Here is a 23,577-nt window from a genome sequence, read left to right on the forward strand (position 1 = left end):
GTTGTCATTATTGAGATATATGCTTGGAAGTGGAGCTTCCAGGAAGTAAGAGTCTGACCTCAAGAAGCTTAAAATATATTTGAGCAGAGATCTACGGAAAATTTTAAATTGCACTAATTTTGTTATATCGACCAAAGCTTAAAATGAAGATTATAAATAGAAATTAGTCCTACCATAATAATAAATAGTAATTGCTTATTTTGATGAAATAAAAAAAAAAACTTTTGATTACATACATGTTGTGGGCTTAGCTACTGTATAAAAACCATGGCTCAGAAAAGTTCTATGTTTACTTAATATTTGTATAAAACTCCTGAGGTAGTTGGGTAGTTTGAGAAAGAACTATCTAGGCCACAAAGTCATCCAAAGAACCAAGTTTCTTCCATACTGGTGTTTCACCACCTTCTAGGACATCTCTATGATTTGTATAGTCAATGCTAGCTCAAGAAAAGAGCCACATCTGTTTTAGGAGTATGCTTTCTTTGCCCCATAAATTGTATATATATCACTTCTATTCATATCCCATTAATAAAATCTTTAGCCATACCCAGTTGCAAGGGAGCCTGGGAAACATAGTATCAGCCTGGGCAGTCATGTTTCCTGTTAAAACTTGGTGTCCAATCATGAAAAGAATGAAGAAAAGAATGGATAGTGGAGGGGGCTATTTTATACTGAACTAAACCTACTGATTCCTCATTTCCCCAAAGATTTTAATACTTAAACAATTTTGGTTTATCCAGTTTTTTTTCCCTCTCTCATAGTATGTTGGAACTTACTGCCTATGTAATAATAGTTTCCCTTTACTTCCTCCCCTCCAAAAAAAAAAAAAAAAACACCCATAAACAAACAAACAAAACTGGAGGTGACCATACAGGTTGTCTACTCCAATTCTTATGTCTTATTGATGAGAGGAATTTGGCTTCAAGTAGTATATACCCCAGATTTCTTCTGCTAGTTAGTGTTAAAACTAAGACATCAATTTAAACTCTGCTTTAAAATTTAAGCCCTTTTATTCCTTTTAGTTTATTTTTTAAGTTTAAAAATATAAAATTATAAAGATATATTCATATTTTAAACACTTTAAGATATATTTAAAAATGTGTGGAAAAGCTGTTTTTGTTTCTGTCGTGGGTTGGCTGATTGAAGGTTCCCAACACCTTTCTTGAATAAGTCTCAACACATTTGAATTATCTATAATTTCTGGTGTCATTGTCTCTGAACTAGAGCAAGAACGTAACACATTTGAAGTAATCAAAATCAGGGTTCTTACCGGGTTAATTTTTTTCTCTAGCCTTTTATGGTTATCTTGAATAGATCTAAATCAACATTTTTTTTCTTTTTCTTTCTTTTTTTTTGTTTTTTTGTTTTTTTGTTTGCCATTGGACTTTCCAAAGTATTTAACTTTCATGGAAATAAGAATTGTCTCTCTCTCTGCACTTATATTCTAAAATATTTAATTAAACCATGAAATTCAGTAATAAGCTCAATGAAATAAACAGCTTGGGTCCACACATAACTGACTTTTATTAAACACACAATTCAACCAATGAGCAGATAGGGGAGGGAGTGCTAAAGAGTCATTTATGAGCCCAGTGCTCTGGATGCTGCATGCATCAATACATACATTGTACCAACAGCATGGAGAGCTTTGAAGAGAGCTTCAGTGCTATTACATGTCTAGTCAAAACTAATACTTGTTGATTGTTCATATTTTAAAGTTTACCATTCCTTTCTCTTTGTTTTCACTATCATCCTCACCATTAATAATTTGAAGTTGTAATATAGAGAACATTGTGCTAGAAATTATGGAATCCCCGAAATTTGATATATGTTCTCTAACTCAGTGGAGGAAAGAACACCAAAAGTAGAGCTCTGAAAGCCTGGGGTAAAATCAAGGAGAATTTGGGGTGATTAAGTAGTTTTCTGCATTCTTTTTGATATTCTTTCAGACCTTTTAAGAAAAGCACAATGTACTTATTTTAGTAAAACTACCAAATTCTACACAGTGCTCTTGACTCCCACATCAACAAAACGACCAGACCTATAGAGGTACTAAAAAATTATTAAAATTATGTAAAATGCAACAGGGCCACCTGAGCTTGGGTGGTTGTCAATTAAGTGTCTGACTCTTGGTTTCAGCTCAGGTCATGATCTTGTGGTTCGTGAGCTCAAGTCCTGCATTGGGCTCTGCCCTGATGGTGTGTAGCCGGCTTGTGATTTTTTCTCCCTGCCTTTCTGTTCCGTCCCCACTTGTACTCTCTTTCTCTCTCTCAAACTAAATAAAATTTAGAAAATAAATAAAATGCCGACGGAATTTTATTTAATTTGCTTCCAATGCTATCAAGATCCTATTTATAAATATTCGACCATATGCCACTTAGACCTTGAGAATCTTCCTTTAAGTCTCCTGCAAAGAAGCAATTGGACTTGACCAGGAAATATTGTAGTGAGGCAGAACTTGTGAACTCTAAATACGTGAACGTATCTCTTAAGAGCATCAAAATCACTTATGATTAAGTTACTGTGTTCATACTTAAAAGTAATGAACATACACAGAGCTTGTGAGGAAACCATTAAAACAATTATATGAAGGTTTTAAAACATAACACTGAAAACTTCTGGGTATAATTTTTAGTGTAAAACCATGATATAAAACTGGTAATATAGTTTAACCACAGCTCTGTAAAAAGAGTAATGTCAAACCCTGAAAGGACATACACTGTAGAGCTGACTGGTGATTTTAACTTTTCTTTACGACTTGTCACCAGTTAAAGATTATTTTATATGAGAATTCTATGTACTTCAGTTTTCCCTAATGTACCATTTAACAGGTATATTTTTTAAATCTCCCCAATAATTTACAAATTTACATAATTTTTATGGTTCTTTAATCTTAGGATAAATTTTAGGCACAAGTAGCTATGGAATATGCATGGTTCACTCATAGCAGAGGACAAGAACAAGGCATTAACATTGTCACCTGTCCATGTCCCATAAAATGGCCTGTGCTAAATTTATATACCTTAGAAAGCAATATAAACTAGTAAATTTTTTTTGCTGCAAGGAATGGTATTAGCAAAATTAAATGAAAGATCTATTTCCCTACAGATAACATAACTCAAAGTTTTGTCTATAGGATATATTTTTCACATATGTGGTAGTAAATGAAGACTTGATTACATGATAGTTATCAACATTCATTCCAGATAATCAAAAGTTCATTTAAGTTGCTTACTTTGTAAAGGTTAAATAACATTTTTATGTGCTACTTTGTGAGAGAATTCTGTGGTAAAGGTAATGGATTTCATAAAAATGGAAAAGAGAAAATGTAACTAGTAATGGTTGCCCAAGTATTGAATAGGTAAGCAAAAAATAAATTACTATTGCCAACCTGTTTATTGTGTATAGTTTAGTTCCCGTGCCTCACCTATATTCTTCTTGCCTGACTTTTGTGAGAAAAGGTCAGATTTTGAGTAATTGACTGAAAGTATAATTAAAGCTAATTAACAAGTAATGCTCGCAAGACTGCACAATTATAGAAATGAATTTTACAGTGATAAACTATAGCAGTTCCTAAACTACATTTTTCCCAAAGCCCTGTTTAAATTTTTTCTATGAGATAGAATCAAGAGCAGGTGTGAAATTGTCTCTGTATTTCACATAAAGTTTTTTGAATATTGTTATTTCACCATCAAATTAAACCATCTATCCCTACCAAATTTAAATGGACCACGAAGTTCATTTTACAAATGACACCTCAGAAAATATTGTGTTTTATAGGTAAATGAGCTACCTAGAATAATAAATTCGTATTTGATTTTTTTAATGTATGTATAAAATTTTTATGGCTGAAGCTTAAAACCTTTAATGAAACCAAATTATATTATAAACTATCTGCAAAAGTTTTAAATATGTTGAGGAAACAGTTTGAAAAATACTAATTTATAATATGCTATTCTTTTGATTGTTCACAACATTATATGTATATAAGTGTCTAAAATAATACTATCCCCAATAAAAATGCTTCCCATGCATGAAATTCATTTATGTATTCATTTATATATTTATTGGGTTCCATTAGACCCTAAGCATGGACTTTTTCATTGCAAATTTTTACCAACCACATGTGTTCCAAATAGATAAGCAGAAAGAATAAAGAGAAAGTTATCATACTACATACTTCAGCTTTATTTTGTTAAAGTGGATTTAACGATAACAAGTAGCAAGGGTACGAAATTTGGACAATCTTAACACTTCTGCATGCACAGGCGTGAATAGTTAATGGTAATGTTTTTAGGGAGAGGTTGAAGAAATAGTAACTATGTTGTCTTTTCTATTAACATTTCATGCACATGACTTTCAAATACCTAACCTTGTTTTCTACTTTCTCTGGTCATCAAATGGAAATTGTCCAGAAACTTAAAGTAACCCTCAGCATCTTATTTTTTTTTTTCAGGATCATGGCAATATTATGCATGAAGGCAGTGGGCTTTGGTGGGCAGTGGGGGTTTGGTAGCTGAAATCTATGCTTTGCATCATATCTCTGGTGTTTTTTTCTACCTCTTTTTTTTCCCCCTTTTGTATTTGTTCTCTCAGTTAATTCTCTCCAAGAATCATTACTGCAGTCATTTTCAAATTCCCCACAGCCTCTCCAGAATCTATTGATGCTCATTCTCCAAAATTTTTCAAATTCCATTTCCTCATTTCACTTCTAGTGATACTTCCTTTGTTCAGACCCATATAGATTCTCAGTCTATTTCAGTAATCTTTGAATTCTTCTTCTGTTTTGCAGTCCCTACAATCCATTCTTCTTCTTTTTTTTCTAAAGATTTTTAAATTTTTTAAAAATTTACTTTGAGAGAGATGGTGCGTGCGCAAGTGGGGGAGGGGCAGAGAGAGGGAGACAGAGAATCCCGAGCAGGCTGAGCAGTGTCAGCGCAGAGCCTGATGTGGGGCTCGATTTCACAAAGTGGGAGATCATGACCTGCGCCAATATCAAGAGTGAGATGCTTAACCGACTGAGCCACCCAGGTGTCCCCCTGTCTTGTTCATGAAAAGCTTTCATCTATAGATCTCTTCTTACAGAGACTTTCATAATTTCTTTGTATAATTTTGAGAACACTCTGACAGGTCTTTTTCACATTGCATATAGAGAACATAGTGATTACAAACATGAATTAGAATATAGCATCTGATATTGAATGCTTCTTCATTTTTGCCTCATAGTAATGCTAATATCTTTGTATAAAAACGAACTTCCCTTTCTTGATTACTGTGTGCCTCCTGGATTCCTCTGTTTCCATCAGTCACCCAGGACTGAAAACAGTGAGCCTTGTTGTCTAATGTACGTGACTTAATGAATGCTAAATACTAGAGTCACTTGCAGACTTTTTTTACTGTAAAATATTTGAACTTTATACAGTGTATCTCAAACTTTAAGGGTCTACTAATCTCCTAGGATCTTAGTAAAATGCAGATTCTGATTCAGTGGGTTTGGGGCGGGTGCTGAGATTCTAATTTCTAACAGATTTCCAGCTGGTGATCATCTTGACGCTATCAGTTGCTTGAGTATTACTGTCAAAGATTATCTGTGTATATGGAACCCAGGGAACTACTACCATGCCAAATGAGCTTTCAATTCAAAAAATATCTATGGAACATCAGTGGCTACAAGGGGCACAGAGTTGAACAGTACCTGCCTTTGTCCTCAAAGAGATTACAATTTCATAAAATAGACAAGCCCAGGATAAAAACTGCTCTAATACAGGATAGAAAGTGGTATATATCAACCAATAGAAAGGCACAGAGTAGATCACTTTTCCACTTTGTATTGGGAAAGCTATGTGCCAATTATGTCTGAGGAGAGAAAGAAAAAAAAAGCTTCAGGAGGGATGTGGCACTTAAAGCTCTTTGCAAATAGAATTTCAAAAGGAACAATATGGACAGTATGACAGGAAACAGTATGAATAATAAAAAGAGTATTCTAGATTGAGGAAATTACTGGAACATGGGCACAGGGGTAGAACACTGTAAGGCATTGGTAGGAATCATCAAGAAGTCCTGTTTGATAAGAGACTCTTAAATATGGAGAACAAACAGAGGGTTACTGGAGGGGTTTGGGGAGGGGGAACGGGCTAAATGGGTAAGGGGCATTAAGGAATCTACTCCTGAAATCATTGTTGCACTATATGCTAACTAACTTGGAGGTAAATTAAAAAAAATAAAAAAGAAAAGTCATCCTGTTTGGCTGTGCTGTTAGGTGAGTGGGCTATAGAAGAGCATAGGAAGCAAACTCAGAAGTCAAAGAGACAGAAGACTATTTTAAAGGAACTGGGACTATATTCCACATGAGAAAGATCAGTATGATACTCTGCTTAACGCATAGCTTAAATATTTTCAGAATATTTTATATTTATATATTTTTAGACTAATCTAGACCAGGTTGCTCCCTTGAAGCAATAGAGCTTTTTTTTTTTTTTTTTTTTAAGCTTCTCTATACAGTTAAGCAAACATATAAGGTGTAAGATACAAGAATGAAGTAATGAGCCACCAGCAGATCCTAAATAACTATGAATCAGATGGATAAATGGTTGACCACAAAGATACCAATGTACGAGGACTGGCAAAGTGACTATAGTTATAAACACGATTGATGATATGTAAGGGAATTTTATGTAGTACATATGGCATATGGATGGCAGTAGCTAAACTTCTTAATGTCCCTGGGGTGCCTGGGTGGCTCAGTCGGTTAAGTGTCCGACTTCAGCTCAGGTCATGATCTCACGGTTTGTGAGTTTGAGCCCCGCATCAGGCTCTGTGCTGACAGCTCAGAGCCTGGAGCCTGCTTCTGATTCTGTGCCTCCCTCTCTCTCTGCCCCTTCCCTGTTTACGCTGTCTCTTTTTCTCTCAAAATAAATAAAGGTTAAAAATTAAAAAAAAAAAAGGAATATCCTTAAAGATTCCAATTCTCAGTCACATACAAGTTCTTATAATAGTATTTCTGTGTAGATATTCTGATTCAACAAGTTCAGGCACATAATCTTTGGCTTACCATAATTTCCCAGGAACCTCTCTGATCTTCTTAATTCTTTATACCTCAGAGTCCTTCACTGTAAACCTTTTCTCCCTTAAGTCACCAAATAAAGACAAAATCCAAGTTAAAAACAGTGCTTGCTAAGCAAATTAGATTCAAGCTGTCCCAACTAAATATGCAATCCCGTTAAACATCGTGCTTTTTTTTTTTTTTTCACTCCTAGACAATCCCTCTATTCTCATATTTAGACCATTGCCCCTTAGATTCTTCCATATAAAATTCTGGCACTGGCACTGGCAAAAAGAAGCTGCCACTTTAGTAGGATTCCCTACTCTAAATTCCTGATAGGTTAATTGCCAATTCCTTGCATCACCTTGACTCAATATTATAAATATGTGCCAAATAAATATGCCTTCTGTTTATTGAGCAAAGGAAGGTTCAAAAGGGCACAAACAATGCTTCAAACTCTTCATGAAAGTGATGAAAAATACCAGCTAGAAAGCTTTTGGGGAGGCAGTGGTTCAGGATCTGCCTTCCTGGAGGCTTTACAGTGACACAAAGTAACTCTAATTCAAACACCTTCAGAGTGAGGAATAGAACTGAAATAGATTACTCCCTTTCAAAGGCTCTTTAAAATTTTTAGGTATTTTTCTCCCTCCACATATTTTTTATTTACAATTTCTTTACTAGCCTCGTGAAGTAGGCATCCGTGAGTTCTCTCTAGAGGCTCTGGTATCTACAGTTACTACTAGACGATGGAATGAGTCATTTCCCTCAAGTCAACTAGAAATTGAAAATTTAAGAGTCTTTGCCACGTCTGGGAAGAGTTGGGATGGTCTTTATTTTCTTAGAAGAGATTTATTTGAAATCTTCACATTATGAGTGAGCACACATTTGAGACCAATTTTAATGTTTTCCTTGGAAAAATGGCACTTAAGAGTTAAACATTATCCCAGCAACTGGTTTTCATTAGTAAGGAAGTTGAACTTGAAACGTATGGCTCAGGAATAACAGAGCAGAGGAACCAAGTCATGAAAAGGTAACTTCCTTACTACTTAGTCTCTATTTACCTACTCATTTTAATAAACCTTTTTAACCAAAATACCTTGTTAATGCACGGGATATGTATATATAAGTATGCTTATATGTTTGTATAAAAAACTATTTTCCCTCCAAAGCAGAGACTACTGATTTGTGTTATGGTGGCAAATTATAGAAACTAAATTCTTAGAGAATATATATGATGTATAGTTTTTTTTTTTTAACGTTTATTTATTTTTGACACAGAGAGAGACAGAGCATGAACGGGGGAGGGGCAGAGAGAGAGGGAGACACAGAATCGGAAGCAGGCTCCAGGCTCCGAGCCATCAGCCCAGAGCCCGACGCAGGGCTCGAACTCACGGAACGTGAGATCGTGACCTGAGCGGAAGTCGGACGCTTAACCGACTGAGCCACCCAGGCACCCCTATGATGTATAGCTTTAAAAGTTAAAGTATTTCCTTTTATATGCTGCTAGTGAAAATTAATCCGAACTTTTCCCCTCCCCAAAAGAGTGTTGAGGCAAATGATCAATTTCTTATAAATAGCTTCTGGGCACAGTGTCCTATGTTTATGTCAGTCAGAAATACTTGCTACACTAATGGCACCAAATGTTGAAGGAGTGTGAAATGTAACATACTTCTTAGCCAAATGTTCTCAAATTGATCAATCACTTTTCTTAAATTTTTTGAACATTTATTCATTTTTGAGAGGCAGAGCACAAGTGGGGGAAAGGCAGACAGAGAGAGGGAGACACATTATCAGAAGCAGGATTCAGGCTCCTCTGGGCTGTCAGCACAGAGCCCCAATGCGGGGCTCGAACCCACAAAGCATAAAATCATGACCTGAACCAAAGTCATGACGCTTAGCCAACTGAGCCACCCAGGCTCCCCAGTCAATCACTTTTAGAGGGAAAGCTTTTCCAATGAGGTCACCATAGTCTCTAAATAGCAGAAATTGAGGAGACTGTTAACATGTTAGAGAAATAAATTATCTGAAAAAGTTTGAAACACCCTTTGTGAAAACTAAAAAGCAATGTTCTTAACATTACCAATATTTTAAGCAAAGAAGATATATTCTCAAAAAATGTTAACCAATTTTATACACTTTAAATTTAAGAAGTTGTACCCGCTCAATGTTTGTTAACCCCATCTTGCTGAACAGCCCTCAGAGTTAGTCTAAAATAACCACAAACCATGACACCATTGGCTATTATTAATAATGACGACCATAAAAGAGTATGTGTTTAAAGCCTGATTAAAGCATATTCAAATGACCTTTATAAAATTCTAGAATACCGAGGATTATGCATGTTGACAGTGAGATGGAATAACCAGAGATAAAAAGGATTTTTGATCCTAGGCAAAAAGACATCCAGGAAGAATTTAACCATAAAACATATTTTTTGCAGCTACATAAAACTAAAGAGATTTATAAATCTTTCCCTCTCTCCTCAAAGTTTACTTCAGAAGAGAAATCATTCACAGAAGGTTAGTCTGAAGAAGTCACAGGGAACATTTCACCTTTTGTAATTATTTTTGAGTTTCAAATTAAAATTTGCTGTGCATGTTTTTCCTTAGCTTAAATGGTTGAAGAAAATGAAGTAACAGCTGATAAAGGTTGTTCAGTTTTCAAAGAATCTTGTAAACAACCCCACGAATGAATATGTAATCAAACTATATAGTGCCCAAAGAAAGAGTGGTAAGGAGGCGTGGTTTGAATTGGAGCATCAAGTTACCTTCTGGGGAAGGTTTAAGCTGAGACCTGAAGAACTTAAGGTGGAAGGAATAGAAGGCTCGAGAGCAAAGCTGAAAAAGAGCCTGGTGGGTTTGATCAACAGAAAGAGGCTATGTGATAAGAGAATGGAGATGTAGGAATGCAAAATTAACTTAGAGACTTAGGGAGGCCCAGATAATAAAGAGAGCTTTATGGGCCACTGACAAGAATTTGGATTTCATTACACATCGAATGGAAAGCTCATAGGGGTTGCATGCAGGGTAGTGACAGGAACTAACAAACATTAAAAATATATGGCAATTGCTATTATTTAAAACAATGAACTGAAAGGAAAGATAAGATAGAAATGAGAGATGCTAGCATGTATGTGTATTAGACTAGACTAAGGAGAGATGGTGGTGTTTTTAGACCAAGGTGGTAGCAACTAGTGACAGAAAAAGCTGGTGGATTTAAGACACATGTTGAGATTTGGTGACGATAGACGTTGAAGGTAAAATAAAGGACGTGTCAAAAATGCTCGGTTTCTGTTGAGGGGAAGTGCATCAATCTAGGTGCCTTTAATTAAGAAATTAAATTGTCCTTCATGCAACCCCTATCAATTATTACAAGTAGGGTAGTGATGTCTCCAACTATTACTGTTTCATTGTTTATTGTTCCCTTTAATTTTGTTAGTTTTCGCTTCATGTATTTTAAGTCTCTGCTGTTAGGTACATACACATACTGTTGTCTTCCTGGTAAAGTGATCATTTTGTCCTTATAAAACATCTATCTCTAGAAACAATTTTTGTCTTAAAGTCTCCTTTTGTCTGATATTAATATAGCCCCCTAAGCTATTTTTTGATGAATGCTCTTATATTAATCTTTCCACCCCTTTACTTTAAATCTACTTGTGCCTTTAAAACTTAAGTGTCTTTTGTAAACAGCAAATACTTAGGTGGTTTTCAAATTCAGCTTCTAGTCTCTGCCATTTGATTATAGTGTTACTCCATTTAATGTAACTACGGATAAAGTAGGATTTACATCAACTATTCACTTTCTGTAGGTCTTATGTCTTTTTGTGGTTCCTCTAGTCCCTCATTACTGCCTTCTGTTGTGTTAAATAGATACTTGTTAGTATACCATTTTAATTTTCTTATTCGTATTTTTTGAGGGTTTGGTTTTGTGGTTGTCCTGAAGATTACAATTCGTATCTTAATCTAGTTTACATTGATATTCATTAGATTTCATTTCAATAGCATACAATAGTGTATTCCAATAGAGATTCATTCTTCCTCTTCCTTTGTATTATAATTATCCTACAGATTACATTTTGTACACTATAAGCCCATCCACACAGTTGTATAATTATTGCTCTATGTATTTGCTTTTAAATAAGATAGTAGAAAATAGTTACAAACAGAAAGACATTTATTCTTTCTTTTACTTTTACCTATGTAATTATGTTTATGGATGCTTTTTATTTCTTTATGTGGTTTCAAGTTACTGTCTAATGTCCTTTCAGCTTGAACTCTCTTTAGTGACTATGATAGGACACAATTACAATGGCAGATTCCTTTGGTTTTTTTTTTTTTTTTCTTTTTTTCTTTTCTTGTAATTCCTTCTTCATTTTTTGAAGAATAGTTTTGCTGGATATAGAATTCTTAGTTTATAGATTATTTTTTAATCTATTTTAAATCTATGGCATCCCATTGCTTTCTGGACTCCACGGTTTCTGATAAGAAGTCAGCTTTTATTCTTATTGAGAAATGGTTTTATACAAGTTATTTTTCTTGCTTTCAAGATTTTGTTTCCATCTTTGTTCTCTATTAGACTATGAGATGTCTAGCTGTGACTTTTTGAGTGTATTTTACCTGGAGTTCATTGGTAATCCAATTGGTAGTCTCATCTGATGAGATTAATATTTTTCATCAAATTGGGGAAGTCTTTGACCACTGTTTCTTCAAAAACCTTTTCTGTCCTTTCTATTTTTTACTCACCTCGTGACATTCCCAATATGTGTATGTTGGAAGGCTTATTCGTATCTCTCCAGTCTGTGGGGCCCTGTTCAATTTTTTCGCTCCTTCTCTTTCTGCTCCTAACACTGGATAATTTCTCTTGAACTATCAAGTTTGATGATTGCTTCTCTTGCCTGCTACACTCTTGATTTTGAGTCCCTCTACTAAATTGTTCTTTTCTGTTATTGTGCCTTTCAACTACAGAACTAGTTCTATTTAGTTATTTTTTTTAAATTGTGTTGATCTCTTTTTACTATTCTTGGTAAGGTGCTGTTGTCATGTTTTTCATTATTTCCTTAGTTATTTTCATTCTTTAAACATTTATAATAGATTTAAAATCTTTTTGTACTAAAATGTGAGTCGCTAAGGGACGTTATTTTCAGAATCCTTTTTGCCATTTTATGTTGCACACTTCTTGTTTTGTTTTAATTTTTTTTATTTAAATTTTTTTTTGCATGTCTCAAATTTTTTTTTAATTTTTTTAACGTTTATTTATTATTAAGAGACAGAGGGGCACCTGGGTGGCTCAGGTCATGATCTCACAGTCCGTGAGGTAGACCCCCATATCGGGCTCTGTGCTGACAGCTCAGAGCCTGGAGCCTGTTTCAGATTCTGTGTCTCCCTCTTTCTCTGACACTACCCCATTCATGCTCTGTCTCTGTCTCAAAAATAAATAAACATTAAAAAAAATTATTATTAAGAGAGTATGAACAGGGGAGGGGCAGAGAGACAGGGAGACACGGAATCAGAAGCAGGCTCCAGGCTCTGAGCTGTCAGCACAGAGCCCGACACGGGGCTTGAACTCAAAAACTGTGAGATCATGACCTGAGCCGAAGTCGGATGCTTAACTGACTGAGCTACCCAGGCGCCCCGTGTCTCAAAATTTTTGGTTGAGAACTGGACATTGTAACAACTTTGGTATCAAGTCCCCCCACCCAGATTTTGTTGTTAGTGTGATTTTGTTGTCATTGTTGTTTATCTCATTGCTGTGTATTTGTTCAGAGATTTACCTAGACTAATTCAATAGATTTTGTATTTCCTTCAATATGCAACCAACACTGCTGGATTTTTTTTAATAAAAAAAAAATTAAGTGTTTTTAATTTAAAATAATTCTTTAAATTTTTTTTTAATATTTATTTTTGAGAGACACAGAGACAGAATGCGAGTGGGTTAGGGGCAGAGAGAGAGGGAGACACAGAATCCGAAGCAGGCTCCAGGCTCTGAGCTGTCAGCACAGAGCCTGACACGGGGCTCAAACTCACTAACCACGAGATCATGACATGAGCCAAAGTTGGATGCTCAACCAACTGAGCTACCCAGGCACCCCTAGTTTAAAATAATTCTTATTTAAATTGTTAAACCGGGCTTCCTGTGAGTCACCCCTTATTCAGTGTAATTTAGTGGTCAGCCAATGCAATGTTTGATGAGAAGATGTCCTCAAATAACTTGCCTGTATATCTTCTACCTTTACCAAGGGGATCTGTACAAAGGCATCCCTTCAAACTTCAGGACATTTATAAGACAGCCTTAGCCTTAGCTTTCACTTTCTACTTGTTTAGGGCCTTATGTTTGGCCAGAATTTTATGGAGCTTTCTTCTTAACCAGGTCTTTCCAGAGCTGTGTGCATGCTCACACAGTCTTTTAGATGCTCAGAAATAGGTTGCAGCTTTTCAAATTTCCTGACAGCCATTTTGGTCTTGAAGATTTCCTTTTAAATTCTTGGTCAGGCTTGTTTGCTCCAACTGAAATAATAGTTTTAGGTAGTTGCAGTGTTGCTAGCAGATTGAAACTGCTTCAGTAATGACCTGGGGGTAGTACTCCTCCCCTCCCCACCCTGATTAGGCTGAAATAGGAGTTAAATAAAACAGCTGTAATAGCACAATAATAGAGATTTTCCGTGGAGCTGGATGTTCAAACATTATATTGACTGTTTTGGAGATGGTGTTTCTTACAGAGCTACAAGAGTTCAGTCTTGTGAACTGGCTTCAAGACTTGGCTTTTTGAGGCTTTTGCACCACTAGGGTACGGAGAGCAGGGGGATGGGAAGAACCCCGACTTATAATGTCACACACACCCCCTGTCTAAAGAAGTTCAATAATTTCTCTTGCATAGATGATTTTGTTTGTTCTTGTTCTGATCATTCCTGCTCACTCAGTTGCTGAAGAAGGCCGTCATTAGCATAAATAGTACAAGCTGGCTGAACACAATAGCCAACACTGGACAGAGGGGATACACAGTTTATCAGTCACGTTAACTCACAGCCCATGGGAAGAGGACACTGTGTGCTATGCGTGGTCACACAGAGGCTGTACTTGGAAATAGAGTCAAACAGAAGTAGCTGTGGGAGATAGACTTTGTAATAATGGGGGGAGGTGGGCCTTTTTTCCTCTCAGGAAGATATGACTAGTTTGTTTGAACAATTTGGGTGGCTGGCTGGCTGGAAGGTGAACCCAGTTTGGTTGAGGGCCAGGTAGAGTGCAGCTGGTGCAGTTGATGGGGAATTACCTGGGCAGGAAACCTTCCTGGTTGGGCAGAGTGAGGGGCATGTCTGGTAAGAGGAGAGGAACTCATGGCTCAAATTCCACGTGTCTTACACTACTTTAGGCCTTACAATACAGCTCAGTGGCTTTGGTTAATTTGGAGAGTTCTATAAATGACTACTTTTAATCGTTGTGTCAGTATTTTTGTCTTTGTGTGTGAAAGAATGAGTAGTTGAGAGATTGTTACTTGGCCATTCTAAAAGTTAATCTCCAATTTTCCTTGATTTGAACATTAGAATTGGGGCGTTTGCTTATGGAGGGCCTAGCATTAAATGGAATCAGCCATTGGGACTTTAGGAAAAAACCTTGATCAAAGTGATCTTTCTCAAAGGGCTATCATTCTGCTTGGAATTTTTCCAATGTGCCCGTTCTTTGTGTAGACAAGACAGGAAGTAGGGACACACAAAACACATGTGGTGCATAAAGTTAAAACGTATTATTTTAAAATTATATTTTAAATTATTTAAAATGGAGTTTTCCCTCTGGGTGACTTGGTAAAAGTGAGAATCATTGCTTGTCTTCATATTATATATTTTAGAAATTCCTAGGATAAGCATGTATCATTTGAATAGTCAGAGGGATGAAAAATCTCTTTTTAAAATTGTTGACAATTAATGATAATTTAGAGTCATGGCATAATGCCATTATCAGACATTAATAATCCAGTCAGGAATAATTTCTAAGAGAGGAAATATAACTTACGAGAAACAGCATGACATTTAGGGTAAGAATATCTCCGTGTCTTAATTCTTAATTCAGTATTTTTATTTTGTATTTGAGTCTTAGTTTCTATGTTTTTAAAAGTGGGAATGAGAAAACTGCATAGGGTTTTTGTAAGAATTAAATAAAATAATGCGTTAGAAAGTAGGCATTTAGTAAATTATCAATACATGTTAGGTCATCTTTCCTTCCGCAGCAGAAGTCAAGGAAGGCTGAACTGGCATTCGGTCGTAATATTCCGGTGGGTGAGTGAAGAGAAGGGAAAGCTGTGTGAATTACGCACAGATCAGCCTCGTGGGGGACTCGGTGGTGGGCACTTGTTCAGAGAGAGGACCACCAAGGTGTTCAAGACGTTGCAAAAGCCATCACTGATTTTATTTTTGAGATTTTACCCAGACCTGGCTTATGATCACTACACCATAAATGAACGGATTTTGTTTTTCAGTTTTATTTTTTCGATCATACTCACTCTATCCTTACCTCACATTTACTCGAAAGTTACTCTATACTTCTATGTTTTACCCTATACTTCTTTCTTTTTCATTGTTGTAAGTGCTTAGGTCTTTGACTTTTAATTATTCTACTATCAAAATACTACACAATGTTTCTATAGTTTCACTAGTTTTCTTTCCGTAGATATTTGTGTTTTCTGCACATTTTATGTAATTTTCCTAAATACACTAGGAATCCCATGGTGGATATCAGATGCCACATGCTTGGAGCTTTTTTCCTTGCCTCTTTTACTTTTGGCATCATTGTTCATCTGACACAGTGCCTTTGAGAAATAAATTTTTATTCATAATGAAAAATTTTATCTGTATATAGACTTACACTCTATTTGTATACAGATGAATGTACCTGTATGTTGTATACAAGGTTACATATAGATATGTATCTATAAATCATAAAGTACAACATAATAAAATTCTAGTTTAAGCTCTGCGTACTCTCTACACCAGTTGTCATTTGCCTTGATTTCCAATTTTTAACTTTTCATATTACCAGGGAAAGGGTGTTTATAAAGAAGATAGTAGAGACTTTTATTTTAACATTTATTTCTATACGTTACTGAATTATTAAATATTTTAATATTTAGTTTTAGGAACTGAGTCCAGTTTCAGGAACTGAGTAGTTTATAAAAATGTAGTATATATTCTTAAGAATTTAAGTCTGAAATACTAACAAAATTTAATTCTCAACTATATGTACTTAATGTCACACAAAATTCCTATCTAAAGCTATTCTGTGCTGAGACTGTGGTCAAAGGATGAGAAATCCAGCAGCTTCTCTTGCTGCAGAAGATTTGGAATAAAAGCTCTAAATATGTTTCCCGAAGAAAAAAAAATAAACGGTATTCTAAAGGGTTGTGTTTTTTTTTCCCCAGTAGGAAGAAAAGTAGCCCTGGAAAAACTTGCGAATGCTTTGTCCTTTCTGCAAAACTGTGAAAACACCAAAGCAGCTAGTTTACTCATCCTTGATTTCCCCAGATGGCTGAGTTCCCATTAACTCACCAGAGAATGAGATGCAGACCCAGTGCCTTTACATGTCATTTTGACAAGACATAATGTCCGATCTTGTTTGTGGACGCCTTTCCCTTCTATCTCAAGACTGCTTCACTACTGGTGGTCTGCCCGTGTGCAACACAGATGTTTCCCTCTCTCCACTGCATGCTTTATTTTTCAAGTAGCTTCGGCGAGCATATGTTTCCATGTGAGCCTGTTCCTTCCTTCTCCCAACACCTTCTTGTGCTACATAAACAATCTTCATCTGCCCCCTCAGATCTGGGGCACACGAGACTTTCACAGATGTCGATTTCTTTTTCAGCCTGTTTGCCTCTGGTGAACACGGTCTTCAGATAATGTCTCCCTTCCTTCTCTGTTCCAAATGACTCGGAATGCAGATTTTTTCCCTCCTTTCAACTCAGTTTCCTTCTGTGACCCCAGCATGTTTTCGTCCCCTTTCTTCTAAGTCTTTCTTTGTACTAGCTCTCCAGATGGGATCAAGGATGAGCTCTTCCTGCTCCTCGTTTTATTCTCCTTACAACTGTTTGGTTTGCAAGAACAGGAAGAGACAAACTTCACACGTTAAATATTTTACATGCATGGCCACCTATGTTTGTCTGATTTGTTTCTTTGACTTTTGATTTTTTTTTCCATACTTCTATGTGGTTGCTTCTATGTGGTTTTTCATTTTTACGAGTTCATTGCAAAGAAGAACTCTGCAAATATATGTATAGAAGCCTATCACATATAATTACATATAAAACATCAGGGTAACAGTTACTTTAATATCAATTTTGTCTTCTTTTGCAAAAAAGGGATTTTAGCTTTTCTTTCACTTACCAACACGTATTGAGCATGTACTATGTGCCAGAAATTCCTCTGGGTAACAGCATTAGGATAGTAAAGAAAACAGAAACGGTCTTTTATTTTTTAATTCTTTTGTTAACATTTATTCATTTTTGAGAGACAGAGTGTGCGTGGGAGAGGGGCAGAGAGAGAGGGAGACACAGAATCTGAAGCAGATCCCAGGCTCCAAGCTTTCAGTGCAGAGCCCTATATGGGGCTCAAACCCACAGACTGTCAGAACATGACCTGAGCTGAAGTTGGACATGTAACCGACTGAGCCACCCAGGCGCCCCAAAAAGGGTTCTCTTTTTAAGGAATTTATATTGTAGTATGACAGGTAGATAATAAGCAAGTATATAAAAGATTAAGATAAATATGATAGGATGCCAACTGAGCTAAAATCTCAATGATAAACAGGAGTCTGGATGCACAAATCAGGGTAAGTAGATTTCCAAAGGAAAGAAACACGTGCAAAGTCCCTACAGAATGATTTGCAATGGCTTGGGTGAGAAACAGAAGAGAGGTCATGTGACTGAGGGGTCATAATGTACATGGTGGAGAAGGGAAGACGGTGCTCGAGTAGAAGTCTGGGGCAAGATCATTTAGAGCTTTTGAAGGCAGAGTAAGAATTCTCACTTTTATTCCAAATACTCTGAGAAGCCATGGAAGCTTTAAAGCAGGAAGTCACATGATCCAAGTTACATTTCTGAAACATCACTTTGGTGCTGTGATAATTTCTTATAGTGCAGCGACAGATAAGGGAAAGGCCAGACATAAGATGTGGGCTCTTTTTTTTAAAATTCTTTACGTTTCATAATTTTTTAAAGACCTCATTTAAAAGATAAAAACAGTTTTAGATTAACAAAATTGAAGAAAGGTACTGAGACTTACCATGTGTACCTTGCCCCCACACATGCAGAGCCTCCTGCATTACTGTATCACTTATATGTGTTATATTAGTTATAACTTTTGAAACCAAATCGACACATCATAATCACTCAAAGCCCATAACTTTCCCTATGCCTCGCTCTTGGCATTGTACATCCTATTGTTTTAGACAAATATATAATGACATTGTATCCATCAGAGCACCATACGGAGTATTTTCACTGCCCTAAAAAATCTCCTGTGTTCCACATAGGAATCCTTTCCCCTTCTGCCCCGAAAACCACCGAACTTTTTATTGTCTCCACAGTTTTGCCTCTTCTGCAATATCAAATACAGTTGACCCTTGAAAAACATGGGTTTGAACTATGCAGGTCCACTGATACATGGATTTTTTTTTTCTAAAAATGGTATAGTAAATGTATTTTCTCTTATGATTCTCTTAATATGTTCTCTAACTTATTGTAAGAATGTATTATATAATACACATAACAAAGAAGGTGTGTTACTAGACTGTTTATGTTCTTGATAAGTCTCTGGTCAGAAGTAGGCGGAGTTTTTAGGGGAGTCAAAAGTTATACCCCCCTCTTAAACCCCCCTCACTGTTCAAGGATCAACTGAGTTGGTATCATGATATGTAGCTTGTCAGACTGGTTTCTTTCACTTAGTAATACACATTTCATGTTCCTTCATACCTTCTCATAACTTGATAGCTCATTTCTTTTTAGCACTGAAGAGTATTCCACTGTCTGAGTGTCCTATGTTTTCTAGTTAACAGCCTTTGTGGTGATCACCCATCAAATGATTTCAGAGAAGATTTTGGGTAACTCTCGTGTTTTTTCCATCTAGCCTTTTAATCCGCCTGCAGTATTTTTAGAATGATGATTACCTCTCCATATGTCAATCTCTTACGTGGGCATACAGAGGTTTCTGAAATTTTACCCTTGAGCCTCTTTCCTTACATCAGAACGTTCCCCTCCCCTCACCGGCATATTGCACTGTAACCCTCAGCTGTACGGAACCATGTCCTGTTTCTTCACCAGGCCTTGCTAGTCCCCTCTGCACATCCTGCTCCCTCCCCTAGGAATGATCTTCTCGCCACACTGTTTGGGAAGTATCTATCCTCACCCCCACAGAGCTTTCTCTATGCTGCCTTGCTGACCACCTTGTATGTGGGCTCTCCCTGTACTCTGCAAGGCTTCTTCTTCTTATTTTTTTTTAAGTTTTATTTTTGAAAGAGATAGTGTGTGAATGGCAGAGGGGCAGAGAGAGAATCCAAAGCAGGCTCCAGGCTCAGAGCTGTCAGCACAGATCCCCACAAGGGGCTTGAGCTCACAAACTGTGAGATCATGACCAGAGACGAAGTCAGACACTAAACCAACTGAGCCACCCTAACGCCCCTGCACAGCCTTGTTATAAAAGTCCCCAAACATGGGGCGCCTGGGTGGCTCAGTCGGTTGAGTGTCCAGCTTCAGCTCAGGTCATGATCTCAGTTTGTGAGTTCGAGCCCCACGTCGGTCTCTGTGCTGACAGCTCAGAGCCTGGAGCCTGTTTTGGATTCTGTGTCTCCCTCTCTCTCTGCTCCTTCCCTGCTCATGCTCTCTCTCTCTCTCAAAAAAAAAAATAAACATTAAAAAAAATTAAAGCTCCCAAACATAAATAATATTTAAGAATTTGTAGAGAACACTGGGAAACCTGGCAAGGAGAAACATTAGGAAGGGCCTTGAGGGCAGGTTAAAGATGGTTGACTTTAAAGACTGTGAAAGGGGTCACCTCTGTGGCTCAGTCGGTTGAACGTGTGACTTCAGCTCAGGTCATGATCTCACAGTTCATGGGTTCAAGCCCCGCATCAGGCTCTGTGCTGACAGCTTAGAGCCTGGACCCTGCTTCACATTCTGTGTCTCCCTCTCTCTCTGCCCCTCCCCTGCTTGCACTCTGTCTCTCTCTCTCTCTCTCTCTCTCTCTCTCTCAAAAATCAGTAAAACATTAAAAAAATTTTTTAAAGACTGTGGAGGGACTCTTGAAGAATTCCAGTATGAGGGTAACAAGATCAGATTTGCCCTTCAGAAAGTTCACTCTGGCCATATACTGGCAAGAGGAGCAGGTGGGATGAGAAAATGAGACTGGAAGCCGGCTGTTGCATTAGGCTGGATGAGACATCCAGCTTAAAGCTTAAAGCCTTCACATGCACACACACACACAACTAACGGTGGAAACAGAGACAAAAGGATGGGTTCGGAAAGACTTAAACACTTCCTAACCAATGAGCAGTAGGTAGGGGACAGAAATTCAGTAAGAGGAAGTGAAGGGACAACAGAATCAAGGCTCTCTCCCATTTCCGTTGAGTATCAGGGAGGATAGTGGCCCAATTCACTAATGTTGGTACGTGGGATACACATTGGGGAGGGTATGTCTTCACCCATTTCAATAACACTCCTCAATTTTTTCATGTGCCAACACTGTATTTTCCATATGACAAATTAATCATTGGTTTTCTCTCTCTCTCGTTTTGCCTTTAGTTTGCCTTATTACAATTTAAGTTTTCCTTTTTTAATACAAATTAACTTTGGATCTCCTAACTAGCTGTAGTAGTGCCCAAGGGGAAGTTAGGCGTTTCCTAACTTCGTACTCTATTCCTACAGCTGGAATAGCAGCGTTCCCTAGTGGGCAGGGCTATGGTAGGAGCCAGCTGGATGAGCTGGGGAACTCACTGCTTGGGGACTCAGAAGAAATTAAGACAGGGGCGCATACGAATTTGGGTTTTTCCCCCACTACCTCACCATCTCATCATGTCTCTGTTGTCCTACTACCTAATACTTTGATTTCCACTTGATAGATACCCAGTAACTATTCCCTTACTATTTCATATTTCCCTCACAAATGGGCCATAGGAAGCTTTCTTCAATTGATGAAAAGAAACTTTAGATTCTTCAGAGCACTTGAAGCTTTGCCAGTTTTTTTGTTGTTTTTTAGTAAACTTCCTCTTTTGCCAGGGATTTTTCTTAAACTGAAAAAAAAAAAAAAACCCACACTGAGATTTATTTACAAAGAGTACATGCTGTTTTTTTTTTTAATTGTTTTGTATCCCCCAACTTAAGTTTGAATTTGACTCCATAAATGAACTTGTCCCTTTAAGACGTTTTGCGAGCATTTTCAGAGCATGAATGACATTTACTCTAATAGGAGAAAGCAGGGGATTTGGTAATATAAACTAAGACATCATTGCCAAATCATTCGCATTCATTTAAAAATACATTTAACAAATATATATTGAGCATCTGTAAGGTCCCAAAGCACAAAATCGCTGGCCTGAAGGAGCCTGCATTCTAGAAGGGGAAAAGCAGATAATTAACCAAATAAAGGCTAAAGTAAAAGATAAGGCAGGAAGGGGAACAGTCCTGCTTTATGACTGTTGTGTCAGCATATTTATCAGTAGCATCCTTCTCACTTTCCAATTGTGCCAATTGGAAAATAAATTATATGGTCAAACTAGGCACTGGGCTGTTAGATGGGGAGAAGTTGCAATTTTAGCTAGAGTAGCCAGGCAAGGCCTCACAGAGAAAAATGACATGTAAGACCTGAAGAAGAAGAAGAGAGGAAGACTGCAGACATCTCGGGGATGGTTTGCAGCCAGAAGGAACAGCAGGTACAAAGGCCCTGTAGTGCATGCATACCTGGTGTGTTTCAGGAACAAAAGGCACCATCGCTGAAAGAGAGGATTAAGGATGAGAGTAGATGTGGATGGGAAGTAAGAAGTAAGTGAAAGTTAGGGTGGGCAGACCTAAAGCCTTTTGGATCCTTGTACCCTGGATGAGGTGGAAGCCATTGCAGGAGTTACTTGTTCTGATTTATATTTTAGTAGGATCATTGTGCCTGCTGTGTAGAGAAGACTGTAGAGAAGGGGTAAATGCAAGGAGACTTAGAAGCATCCAGAATGGAAATGTTGGTGGCTCAAAATGGAATGGTAGTGGTTAAAAGAATCAGAAATGGTTGGATTCCTGAATATGTGGATGTAAGTAAAAGGAACGAGTCAAATGTGCTTTTGAGTTTAGGCTTTGAGCCACTAGAGGAATGGGGTTCTTTTTTCACTGACATGGAAAAACTGTGAGATTAGAGTAGGTTTGGTGACAAATTGAGAATCTCAGTATTAGATATATTAAATTTGAGATGTCCATTCACATCTATGTGGATGCCAAGTAGGTAAGGTGAACTAGAGAATCATTAATTATCCAGATAATATTAAGAGCCAGGACATTAGGGGTGTCTGAGTGTCTCAGTGGGTTAAGCATCTGACTTCAGCTCAGGTCAGGATCTCACAGTTCATGGGTTCGAGCCCCACTTTGGGCTCTATGCTGCCTGCTCAGAGCCTGGAGCCAGCTTCGGTTTCTGTGTCTCCCTCTCTCTCTCTGCCCCTCCCCTGCTCTCTTCTCTCTCTCAAAAATAAATAAACATTAAAAAAATAAAGTAAGAGTCACGACACTAGATGAAATCACAAACAATGAGTAAAAATAGGAAAGAAAAGGTGTTTAAGGATCGATCCCTGGAATACTTCTCTGATTACAGGTTAAGGAGATATGAAAGAATAATCAAAATAAAGATATTTTCAGACAGGTTGACAACAATCCTCAGTTGGTAGGATTATGAATATTTTTTCTATTTTTTCTACTTTCTAAAATTAGTGGGGAATACATTTTTGTATTTTTATAATTTGATTTATACTCAGTAAAACAGCTCGTAGCTCAGTGAGTTTTTATAATTTATATAAGCTTTTATACTAGCATCCAAATGAGATATAGAATACTTCCATTACCTCCCAAATCCTCTTATGGGCCTTTCTGATCGATATCCACCCCCAAACTAATGTAACAATTTTCTGACTTCTATCACTGTAGATTGTTTTGCTTTTCCTCAGCATAATGTCTACAATAGACATAATTATGCTTTGTCGTATGTATCAGTTATTGTTCTTATTTACTCCCGGGTAGTGTTCTTTGTATGAATAAAACGTGATTAGTTTATCATTCTTCTGATGAGCATTTGGGTTGTTTCCAGCTTTAGGCTATTTTGAATAAGACTGCTATGGACATGATTGTACAAACTTTTTTGTGGATGTGTGTTTGCATTTTGTTTGGATAGTTACCTAGGAGTAGAATTGTTGGACAGAGGGTTGATGTAATCTAACTTTATAAGAAATAGCCAACAAGTTTTGAAAAACAATGATACCATTTTACAATCCACATGTAATACATTTGAAACAGGAAATAGGGCAAATATTTTAGAA

The 23,577-nt window shown here is 37.0% G+C and overlaps 1 long non-coding RNA gene across 1 annotated transcript in view; it reads right to left on the minus strand.

Annotated features, from left to right (window-relative positions):
* The window catches only part of LOC123611439, a 233,729-nt gene that overhangs the window by 18,416 nt on the left and 191,736 nt on the right, over positions 1–23,577 (minus strand). Inside the window, exon 3 of the long non-coding RNA XR_006718670.1 lies at positions 7,052–7,126. This is a non-coding gene — a long non-coding RNA (uncharacterized LOC123611439). The remainder of the gene's footprint in view (positions 1–7,051; positions 7,127–23,577) is intronic.

This window comes from Leopardus geoffroyi, chromosome C2 (assembly GCF_018350155.1).
Source record: "Leopardus geoffroyi isolate Oge1 chromosome C2, O.geoffroyi_Oge1_pat1.0, whole genome shotgun sequence".
Lineage (NCBI taxonomy): Eukaryota > Metazoa > Chordata > Mammalia > Carnivora > Felidae > Leopardus > Leopardus geoffroyi.